This window comes from Tasmannia lanceolata, unplaced genomic scaffold (genome assembly GCF_043159265.1).
Source record: "Tasmannia lanceolata isolate RefF3 unplaced genomic scaffold, GAP_Taslan_0.1 ptg000023l, whole genome shotgun sequence".
Classification (NCBI taxonomy): domain Eukaryota; kingdom Viridiplantae; phylum Streptophyta; class Magnoliopsida; order Canellales; family Winteraceae; genus Tasmannia; species Tasmannia lanceolata.
Window position 1 is genome coordinate 25,875,151 of NW_027518700.1, and position 12,545 is coordinate 25,887,695.

Genomic DNA, 12,545 nt, shown 5'->3' on the forward strand with positions numbered 1-12,545 from the left:
GTAATGACAGTAACCACACTCCCATTACAACCCTTGTTGTACAATGGGATATACTTATGATATGACACACTAGCACCATCTCCCTGCCAACATGAAATATGAGCTGGGAACTCCCCTTCTCTATACTTAGGTTTGCTTAATTAAAGTGAATCCGTCTCATCCAATCCTTTGAAATAAAAGGTGTGAAAGTCCCTCTCCTAGGTTATTCTAAAAGATTGACATAACTACTGCTGCTGCTTTCCTAAAGGAACATGACTTCTATTTCTAAATATATGTAAACTCAACAAGATGTATAGAAAAACTAGTCTAATGGATTCGAGAGTTTAAATAATTTCACATTCTAGGACAAATAAGTAGAATTTGGATGAAAATTTCTAAATTCCCACACTATAAAATTCACAAATTGATAACCACATAATAATGATAAAGTATGAAATACAAATTCCTTATCAAGGATCATCGACCAAAATCAATTTCAACCCCTAAATTCATCTTAAAAACCTCCAACCATTAGCTTATCATTCAAAAATATATATAAACACTCATAAGATTAAAGGTAGAAAAAAGAAGAAGAAGCAAACAACAGTACTTGAGAGACCTTTCATAGGGAGCAAAATAAAAGACGCAGGAACTTGATTCAAAGAGACCTCAAATAGATAAAAAAATATATATACAGATCCTTGCCTATAAAAATCAAATCGCATTTTGAATGATTTTAAGCATAAATTTCAAACCTAATTAAAGAATCAAATCATCTCTCTAAGCTTTTATCATGATTTTCGATATAATCAAGCTAAGAAAAATGAACAAATCACAGGAAAGCCATACCTTCTCTGTTTTTAAACTTCTACTTCTTCTTCTTTTCTTTACAATGCTCTGATTTGCAAAGAATTGCAAAATAATGAACACAACTCCAAGAATTCCAGCAACGAATTAATTCTAATTGATGAGAAACAGCTCCGTATGGATCTAAGGCTTGTGCGATCGGATTTCGGCCTAAATTTGGCCAGAATCTGGCTAGAGCTGAACCGGAGAGGATAAGAAAGGGATTAGGGTTTGGAAAATTAGGAATCTCTCTCTTCTCTCTCTAATTAGGGAAATAAAACCTCGATCCTCAAAATTTGCTTCTTATTTCTCATATCTGAGATTCTCTCTCAGATCTCTCTCCCCCTCTGGAATTTTTTATAAAAATGAGATCTCCTGCCTTAATCTGAGCTTGCTTTCCACAAATCTTCTTTTTTTTGAAATTTCTTCCTTGATCGGAGCTGATCGGAACTTTGCCGGAGGCTAGCCGGAGAAAATGGGTTTTGGCCGGAACTCAAGCTCACCGGAGGAGGTGGATTTGCAGGAGAAGAGGAGATCGGAGAGGAAGAAGAAGGTGCGATCGGAGGGAAAACATTGGCCGGAATCCAGCAAAGGTGCGATCGGAGAAGAAAAGAGAAGGGTTTGGGTTTTGATATTTGGGGATTTCTCTCTCTTTCGAACGAATTTTTTTTAGAAGAAAATGAATCCCTCTATTTGTAATGAAAAACGGGTTTTATATAAGAAAATGCCAAATTCGTACCCCCTCTATTACCTTGGACAGCCCCATCTAGGATAATCCACCCCCCTTTTGTGGTTTACACTACGAACACTCTCCCATCTCGTTCGCTAGGCAAACGCGCTCGGAATTTGATGAAATTTTATAAGGACCTCGGTGGGACTCTAAGCTAGCTTAGGGTGAAGTTTGGGACCCTAGTTGATTGATTTGGTAGGGTTTTGCTCAAACACGGGAGGCTCAAGGTACGGTCAAAATGGGGTGTCTACAGATGCCCCTCTTTGGCAGAGCGTGCTTGTCACGCGAATGTCAAAGCTGAACAGACGAACCATTTTGGCCGACCCGAAAAAGAAGCAAATCAAATTTTGATTTTTGGTTTTGAAAATGATATTTACAAAGATAACACGGTGAAATAGCCTTTCATCGGACTCTGACTCTGCAAACGCTGGTGAGATAGCCTCTCTCCAACTCGTAACTCAACAATGGATATATGGATGAGATAGCCTCTCTTGCAAAACTTTAAAGGATTGATTTTGCTGCGAGAGAGCCAGAAAGGAAATTGGTTTGGTTGCGACTGAACCAGAAGACGGGGAACTGACCTGACTGCGACGGAGTCGGAGAATCAGGAATATTAGCGTGGTTGCGAACGAACCAAAAAAAATGGAACACTTACTTGACTACGAATGAGTCGAAGAATTGGAAATTGGCTCAGCTGCGAATGAACTAGAAAACCGGATAATTAACTTGACTACGAAGGAGTCAGAGTATCAGGAATATTATCTCGGTTGCGAACGAACCAGAAGATTGGATAATGGACTTGACTGCGAATGAGTTGGAAGGTCAGAAATTTGCTTGGTTACAAATGAACCGAAAAGCAAAGGGGTGAGTTGACTGCAAAGGAGCCAAAGTGAGTGATACTGGCCTAGTTGCGAATGAACTATGAGACCGGATAATTGACTTGGTTGCGAATGAACCGAAAAGTCAGAAATTTGATTTTAGCTGCGAATGAGCTAAGAATTGGAAGATTGACTCGGCTGCGAGTGAGTCGAAGTTGGGGAGATTAGCTTGATTGCGAAGGAATCAAGAAATCAGCGAGAAACTTGGCAGCGAATGAGCCGAAGAATCTAAGATTTTAGCTTGGTTGCGAATGAACCAAAAGGCTGGAATTTGATTTTAGCTGCGAATGAGCTAAGAATTGGAAGATTGACTTGACTGCGAGTGAGTCGAAGTCGGGGAGATTAGCTTGATTGTGAATGAATCAAGAAATCAATGAGAAACTTGGCAGCGAACGTGCCGAAGAGTCTAAGATTTTGACCCGGTTGCGAATGAACCAAAAAGGCCGGAATGATGACTTTGTTGCGAACGAACCAAAGTGAAAGAGATTAACTTGACTGCGAATGAGTCAAGAAATTAGAAAATAGACCCGACTGCGAATGAATCAGAAGCCTAAGATTTTGGTTTGGTTGTGAATGAACCAGAAAGTCGAGGATTGACCTGGTAGCGAATGAACCAGAAAGGTTGAAATGATGACTTGGTTGCCAATGAACCAAAAAATGCTGAAACGATGACTTGGTTGCGAACGAACCAAAAAAAAGTAATAACCTGACAGAATCAGAAGTTGAAGGATTAACTCAGTCACAGATTAACTAAAAAACTTTACTGTGAAAGTCAAAAAGCTCAAATATTGACTCGGTTGCGATTGAACCAGAAAGGTTGAAACGATGACTTGGTTGCGAACGAACCAAAAAATGTAATAGCCTGAAAAAATCAGAATTTGAAGGATTAACTTCGTTACAGATTAACCGAAGGGTCGGAAACAATATCTTGACTGCGAATGAGTCAAAAGCTCAAAGGGTTGACCTGGTTGCGAATGAACCAAAAAGTCGAGGATATGAAGAGACTGCGAATGAGTCAAACACTCAAAGGATTGACCTGGTTGCGAATGAACCGAAAGGTCGAGGATATGAGCTAGACTGCGAATGAATCAAAGGCTCAGAGGATTGACCTGGTTGCGAATGAACCAAAAGGTCGAGGATACGAGCTAGACTGCGAATGAGTCAAAGGCTTAGAGGATCGACTTGGTAGCGAATGAACCGAAAGGTCGAGGATATGAGCGAGACTGCGAATGAGTCAAAGGCTCAATGAAATGGATTGACCTGGTAGCGAATGAACCGAAAGGTCGAGGATATGAGCGAGACTGCGAATGAGTCAAAGGCTCAATGAAATGGTGAGACAAACTCTCAATGGGATAATGAGACAGACTCTCGGTGGTACGATAAAACAAATTCTCAAAAGATTGACCTCGGTTGCAAATGAACCGAAAAGTCGAGGATACCTTGATCAAGCAGAAGTCTACATGAGACAGTACGGGAATCAAAGGTATGACGGGCCTATGGAAAGGCTTTCACCGGAATAGCAGTTAGATGGACCTATGGAAAGGTTGTTCTCCATACTAACTGTTAGGAGGTACAAACAATAATTTTGCTTCTGGATGTGAAAATTTTGATTGATTCCACTGAGAGATTGATTGTCTCTTGCCGAGAACCATTGCGAGTGCGAGTTCCTTGCTAGGACCGGACTCGGATAACTTGTTGGGTTTTGGGTATTAACCCCTTTTCTTTTCAAGAGAATTGTATTATGCTGGGGTTGAAGACTGTGGGAGCAAATTCTAGACTCCGCTGGGAAAACTGATTTTCTTGGGAAGTTGACTCTTCAGGAGAGTGTACTCGTCTGAGGAGTTTAGAAGTTTGGTTCGAGATATACTCGTACATCTCTTATCTCAACTTACTGAAGATATTGACACTGATTGCCTTCTGTGTGCTTGATATCTTTTATGACGCAAGTCATAAAAGATGCCCCTAGTGTGTTGTGATTCCATGACAAGAGTCTTAAGGAAGCGGAACCAGGATAGGTAAGGAAAATTTGAATTTGCATGGGTTCTTTCTTTGAAATGGGAAGGACAATCTCTACAATGGCTGAGTTTGAGAATTTCATTTTGTCGTTGCTCACTGCTTGAGGCCTTGATGTCTCTGGCAAGTCTGAACAAGATGTCTCTTGCCTCTCTTTGATTCCTAAACCAGGATGTTCTTTGAATTTTCTTCGCATTTTGGAAGGTGTACTCTCGCTCTTCCAGTGCCAGACAACTTTAGACCTTGAGAACTTTACACCTTGAGAGAAACATGGATAAGAAGGAGGAATAGACTTCTAATGACTCGATCAAAGAAAATTTATACGATTCAAGGGACGACTCACTTTTGATTCACCCTTAGATCCAATGTATTATTTTTTAGGGTAAGGCTAGCCGCTCTTAGAGTAATTTCGAAAACCATGTCAAGAGGCATTAATTTCCTCCATCGGTATTTCCATCATGGTTATTACCCCTCTTCGGATTACTCAGTTTTAATGCCCCTAGTTTAGGGAGGTATCAAAGTAAGTCTTGCTGACACTACTTGGATTCTGGGATCCTGCCCTGTTTGAAGACTGCTTCTCCATCTCGTCCATTCCCTCCTTGCGGGAACTCATGACTAATGTTCTTCCAAATATTTTGGTCTAGCAAACCATTTGTCTCAACTCTTGTTTGCACTGCTTGCATTCTTGAGTTCTTCATGGCTGAGGAACTCCTTCCACAACTCATCAGCTCTTTTTTCATGGGAAGTCTTGCTACTGATTAGATTATCTCTTTGAGTTTTCAATCTAGCAAACCGCTACCCTTTCTTTGTATAAGCTAACTCTTTGACTTAGCAAATATATTAATCTCTTTTCTCTAGGCCGCCCTTTTAGGTTTTCAACCTAGTGGTGGGTCTTCAGACTCTCGTTCTTTTCTTTTCTTTCTGTTTTTGTTCTAATTTACCTTGAACATTTGCTCGTTTCACCAGAAGGACTTTCTAGGTAGGCTCGGGTTCAAAAGGGTTAGATATCAAAAGTTCAAACGATTTGGATCGAATCTGGTCTAGCCAAACTACCTACGTACCCCAAAAATGGAGGATCAGATCCGCGTAGTTCGCTTTGGGGTTTAACAAAGAATGGTTTAGCCTTTTAGCTTCAAAATTTTGGAAGGGGGATGATTTAGCTTTTATCCCAAAGGTTGACCGAACCTGAATTGATCAGGTTGCCTACATACCCCCCAAAGAGTTGGGGATCAAGTCATGACATAGTTCAGGTGCATAAAATGCCCCTGGTTTATAATGTGTTTGAAAGAAATGTTTGGTTTTAAAGTGTTGGCTCAAAGGGCTCACAAAAAGATTTTTTTAAACGTTAGGATTTTGGCTATAAAGGCTCAAACGTCCAAGGATGGCCTCCTGGTGTTTTTATGTACAAGCTCTTGAGGAATAAGATTCAACGGCTTTGAATATTTTTGTCGAAGAGTCTGGCGGTATTTGTACTCAAGGTTATACAGCTCTTGATAGTCTCCAAATGTTGGAGACAATTCTGATATTCAATCTATCTCATAGACTCCATTACTTGGGTCTTTGATTTTTCTAAGATATTGTCTAAAGGACACATTCCCTTCTCCTTTTTATCTTTCTCATGCTCTTGTTTCTTTTAGATGTGCTCTTTCTTTTGGACATAAGAATTGTCCCTACTATCTGAATACAATGACTTGAAACCCCACCAAGATGTACAACTCGAGTGTTCTTCTTGGGGATCAAGTTCTATGAATACAACTTTGCATCTGAAAACCTTCTCTCAATGTTCTCATCAGCTTCACTTGATGTCTGATGCTTCATATCTCTCTCGAATTTTGCCTTTTGTCTGAATGTCTAAAGCTGATGGAGTCTTGCTTTTCATCACAACAGGGCATTCACCCGGTTTATCCTTATAGGATCAAGCAAGACTACCTCAAACCCCTATAAACAGGTTTATCAATTCCTCGCTTTCCTCGGAAGATAAAGTTTTGCCAATCCATCTTTCCCGAGTTTTGGATTTCAATACCACTATCAACAGCTTTGATTTCTTCTTTGAGTGGCTATGCTCGACGCTCTTCCTCTCGTTTGATCATGTTTCAGATCTCGAGGGGAATTTCGTCCGCATTCTCATCCAAGAAGGGTGTCTTTAGTCTTATTTAAACATTAGCTCTAAGAGTGAATCATAGAACATCAAAGATACAAAATGAACAACTTTATTGAATTGAAGACTTCTAAGTACATTAGTAACTATCTCTTTTTTCAACGCGCCTCAATGGGCTCTACATTGAACTTGACAAAGGATGGAGACAACAGACTCTGAATTAACATGACTACCAAACATGACACACACATTTTTGTTTTTCGACATCGACACAATAAGACTTACCAACTTTGAGAGAAGAAAGTTGGTGTACACTCAACGAAAGATAAACCTAACAAAACAGGACACTTCTTCGTCAGTAATGCACTGGCACTGAAAGGTTATGGGTGGCACTCCTTCCTCCATGATGTCCATAACTAGGGGTTCAACCCTGGTGTAGGTCCTGTTGACCTGGCAGGGTGAAATGAAAGGAAACTGGTTCAACAAATGGGTGAACTCAGTTAGGTCTGACTCCTGTCATGGAAATGACAAACACTAACTTTAGTATGAGGCAATCTCGTTGAATGTTATACACAAGTTGAAACAAGAGATAATACAAACACATCTCTCCCTTGGGTAAGAACCAATAGCATAACAATTTGTAAAATGGGTCATGGTAAGATAAACACATGACTCATCAACAACCCCAAAAGATGTCGATCTGAAATACTCAAGAGGGGGGGTGAATTGAATTTAACTCAAAATTAGGCCTTTTGAAAATTACCTATGAACCCTAATTGGAATTTTCTTCACTTAGTTAAATATTTGGTTAGTGTAAATAATTAGAAACAAAAAGGAAATGTCAAACCAAAAGTTAATAATGGAAATGCAAGACAAGAAAGAACACACCGATGTATAGTGGTTCGGGCAAAGCCCTACTCCACTCTTCTTAAGATCGTCCTTAAGGATTTCCACTATTGGAGACCTCCACGATGCCCGGCTCCGAGGCGGTTACACTTCCAAGGGATATTAAATGAGGATGCCCTTACACCTTTACAAAGACTCTCCTTCTCCGCCGAGTTCTAAGCGGTTGCTCTCTAGGGAATTAAAATAAGGAATGCCCTAGCCACCTATACAAGGAATGAAGATTGAATAGCTTGGCTTCTTCTTGAAAGCTTGATGCTCTTTGTAGATCCTTGATTGCTCTTCAATGATGGTTGCAAGTGAAAGCTCTAAAATCCCAACTCAAATAGATTTGCAAGTTGCAAGGCAAGTTTGGGGAAAACAAAAATCTCAAGCAATAATAGGTTGCAAGTTTTCTTTGATGCTCAAGGATGTTTTCAAATGATCAAGAGAGTGAGAAAAACTTCTCTACATATTGTATTTATAGCCTCTCCAAAGAATATGACCGTTTGGGGGTGGAAATATCAAAATACAAGAATTAATTCAAATCCCAACGGCTATATTCTGAGCTGTCGCAGGGTTCTCGGAGTTCCGAGAATCATTCTCGGAGTTCCGAGAATTCTCGGAGTTCCGAGAAATATTCTCGGAGTTCCGAGACAACGGTCAGAAGAAATAAAATTTCTACTGGACCATTTCTCGGAGTTCCGAGAAATTTTCTCGGAGTTCCGAGAAAATGTCCAGACGCTACTGGACCTTTTCTCGGAGTTCCGAGCTCGGAGCTCCGAGAAAAATCTCGGAGTTCCGAGAAGCCTAAAAATCCGCAGTTTTTTATTTTTATTGCTTGTTTGATTTTTAGCTTTTGGAACTCAACTCCTATGGTTATTTTGGAATGTTTATGAGGGTCCCAACATGTTGGTCCACCACATAACCATTCACTAATCCATTTTAAGTTCTTAAGTGTTCTTTGAAAAACAAATTGAAAACACTTTGAAAACGTTTTGCCTTGACTTGAAAATCTAAAGAGAAAGGCTGTACAATGATACCTATGCAATCTTCGATCCCTCTTTAGCTTTGGTCTTCAAATGATCTTCCATCTTTGGATGCTTGCTTGAGTGATGATGTGAGCTACACTTAGCTCCTTTGGCTCTTGGTTGGTTTCTTCAACGATCAATCCTATCTTAAACACAACACTTCAAAGCAAATTGATTAGTATTCAAAAACACAATCAATTATGTTTAGAATCATCAAAACAAGATAGGAGAGTAGACCCTTGGGCTTACAATCTCCCCCTTTTTGATGATGACAAACAAAATTGATTATGAGGTGTGTGTGGAGTGACATAGTAGGCAAGTGAATACTGGAACTCCCCCTCAATATATGCACACATATAAATGATACAAGTTATAAGCAAGTGGTGCATATAGTCAATTGAATAGATAATCAATTTCAAACTTCTCCCCCTTTTGTCATCGACAGAAAGGGTGTAAAAAAAAATTTAGGAGTGGATAACTCCCCCTAAATCAATGCTTATGGTATAAAAATATATAACCAAGTAATGCACATATACCTGTTCATGATCGAGATGTTGACATATGTCAAGATGTTAGGTATTTTAATTAAAGTGAAGATACCTCTCCAACTTAGAAAAACTAAGAAGGCTAAGAATATCAATTGAGTGATTTTTAAGATTAAAAATTTGACATCTCATTCATGCAGATACTACCAAACAAAGATTATATATATAAATACTATATAGATAAGCTGGTTAAAGGCACAAAGTATTTATTTGGCAATTTCTTTGATTTGATCCGCACTCCATATGTTTAAGGCACTTCGGATATAGCAAATTCTATCATCACTAAGGGGTTTTGTAAAGATATCCGCTAATTGTTCTTCAGTGTTGATATATTTTAAGCAAATATCCCCTTTTTGTGAGTGATCTCTAATGAAGTGGTGCCTGATCTCAATATGTTTTGTTCTTGAGTGTTGTATGGGGTTCTTTGTTAAGCTTATAGCACTAGTGTTGTCACATTGGATGAGAATATTGTCCATTTTAATTGCATAGTCCATCAATGTGCTTTTCATCCATAGGACTTGAGCACAGCAAGCTCCAGCTGCCACATATTCTGATTCTGTTGTGGACAGAGCTACTGAATTTTGCTTCTTGCTAAACCATGAAACAAGTGATTTACCCAAGAATTGGCAAGTCCCACTAGTGCTTTTCCTATCTACTCTACATCCAGCAAAGTCTGCATCTGAATATCCGATGAGAGTGAAGGAAGATGATCTTTCATACCACAGTCCTAGACTTTGGGTTCCTCTTAAGTACTTGAAGATCTTCTTAACTGCTGATAGGTGAGATTCTTTAGGATCCGATTGAAATCGAGCACAGAGACAGACAGTAAACATAATGTCTGGTCTGCTGGCTGTCAAATAGAGCAAACTACCTATCATACCCCTATACAATTTCTGATCCACAGATTTGCCAAATTCATCTTTTTCTAGCTTAGCAGTAGTACTCATGGGAATTCTTGATGTCTTACTGCTATCCATGCCATACTTCTTTAATAACTCCTTTGTATATTTTTCTTGATTTAAAAATATTCTATTTTTGTATTGTTTAATTTGGAGTCCTAAGAAGTAGGTTAACTCTCCCATCATGCTCATTTCAAATTCATTTTTCATTAAGGTTGCAAATTCATCACACAATTTTTGATTAGTTGAGCCACAGATGGTATCATCCACATAGATTTGGACAAGGAGGATATCATGATTTTCTCTTTTGATAAATAAGGTTTTATCCACCTTTCCCATCTCGAATCCCTTTTCAACTAAGAAAGTGCAAAGCCTCTCATACCAAGCTCTAGGAGCTTGCTTTAATCCATATAAAGCTTTATCAAGCCTGAAGACATGATTTGGATGTTTGAAGTCTTCAAAACCTGGAGGTTGCTCAACATACACTTCCTCTTGGATATAGCCATTTAGGAAGGCACTTTTGACATCTATTTGATATAGTTTAAAACCTTTATGAGATGCATATGCCAAAAGTATCCTAATAGCCTCCATACGGGCAACAGGAGCAAATGTCTCATCATAATCTATCCCTTCCTCCTGATTGTACCCTTGGGCTACAAGCCTAGCTTTATTCCTAGTGATAATTCTATTTTCATCCAATTTATTTCTATACACCCATCTCGTGCCAATGACTGGATGATCACTAGGTCTAGGCACTAGCCTCCACACTTTGTTCCTTTCGAATTGACTTAGCTCTTCTTGCATAGCCATCAACCAATATTCATCCTTTTCAGCTTCCTTGATGGATTTTGGTTCTAATTCGGATAGGAACGCTAAATTGTTACTCACACTACGATAGTATGATCTAGTTCTTACTGGCAATGTGGCATCACCTAAAATTTGGGATTCAGGATGATCTACCAATGTTCTCCTATCCCTAGGCAATGAGTCATCATTTTCATTTTCTACTTCCTCACTAGGTAATGTATGACTTGTTGATGCATGAGGAGGAGCACTCAATTTTGGAAAAAGATGTTCAATGGGTTCATCCTCATCATGTGGCATTTCTTGTGGTGTTGGCTCTCTTTCATCAAATGTCACATGCATGGATTCTTCTACTACTAGGGTTCTCCTATTAAATACTCTATATGCCTTACTATGAGAAGAATACCCTAAGAATATTCCATCATCCGATTTCCTATCAAATTTGTGTAAATTATCTTTAATGTTCAAAATGAAGCATTTACATCCAAACACTCTAAAATAGCTTATATTTGGTTTCAAGTTTTTCCAAAGCTCATAAGGTGTTTTCTTATAAATTGGCCTTAAATATACCCTGTTTATAATATAGCAAGCGGTGCTAACCGCTTCCGCCCAAAAATATCTAGGGAGATCATTTTCATGCAACATAGTTCTAGCCATTTCTTGGAGAGTTCGATTCTTTCTTTCTACTACTCCATTTTGTTGAGGTGTTCTAGGTGCGGAAAAATTATGTTTTATGCCATGTTCATTACAATAAGTGTCAAAATGTACATTTTCAAATTCAGTTCCATGATCACTTCTAATGTAAGAGATAGCAACACCTTTTTCATTTTGTATTTGATTGCACAATGTAAGGAAGTTTTCATAAGTTTCATCTTTGTGTGCTAGAAATATGACCCATGTGAATCGTGAGTAGTCATCCACAACTACAAACACGTACCTCTTTCCACCTAGGCTACTAGTCTTCATTGGTCCAAAAAGATCCATATGAAGTAGCTCCAAGGGGTAGGAAGTTGAAATCATATTTTTAGGTGCAAATGAGCTTTTCAATTGTTTTCCTAATTGACAAGTTCTACAAATGTGATCCTTGATGAATTTGAACTTAGGCAATCCTCTAACACTTTCTTTTGAGGAGAGGGTCGAAATGAGATCCATTCCGGCATGACCCAACCTCCTATGCCATAGCCAAGAATCCTCACTAATGGCATTAAGACAAGTTACATTTTGGAGTCTAAGATCATCTAATCCAATTGTGTAAATGTTATTGTCTCTAGAACCTATGAATTTGACTACTCCATCTATCTTATTTTTAACAATGCATTTATCGGGATTGAAGACAACTTTAAAACCATTATCACATAATTGACTAATGCTAATAAGATTATGGGACAAGCCATCAACAAATAGTACATCATGTATGGGAGAGGTAGAGTTACCTATGGTGCCTTCACCTTTGACTTTTCCTTTCTTATCATCTCCAAAGGTAACGTCTCCACCATCCTTGAGCGATAGGGATGCGAATTGAGTAAGGTCTCCGGTCATATGTCTAGAGCATCCACTATCAAGGTACGATGTGTTCTTCTTGTTATGGATTTTAAGGCATACCTACATATGAATAGGCAAGTGAGATCCCTTAAGTACCCAAATCTTCCTAATCTTGCTATGTTCATTTGTTTTCACATTAGAGTTCAACTTAATCTTATCTTGTTTAGCATGTAAGCAAGCAACCTTGTAATGACCTTCTAGACCACAATAAAAGCAAATTTTGGTACCGCTAGAAGAAACCTTTTCAAGTTTAGTTTTATAGTTGGATATTGTGGTGTTCCATTTATGTCCAAGTCCA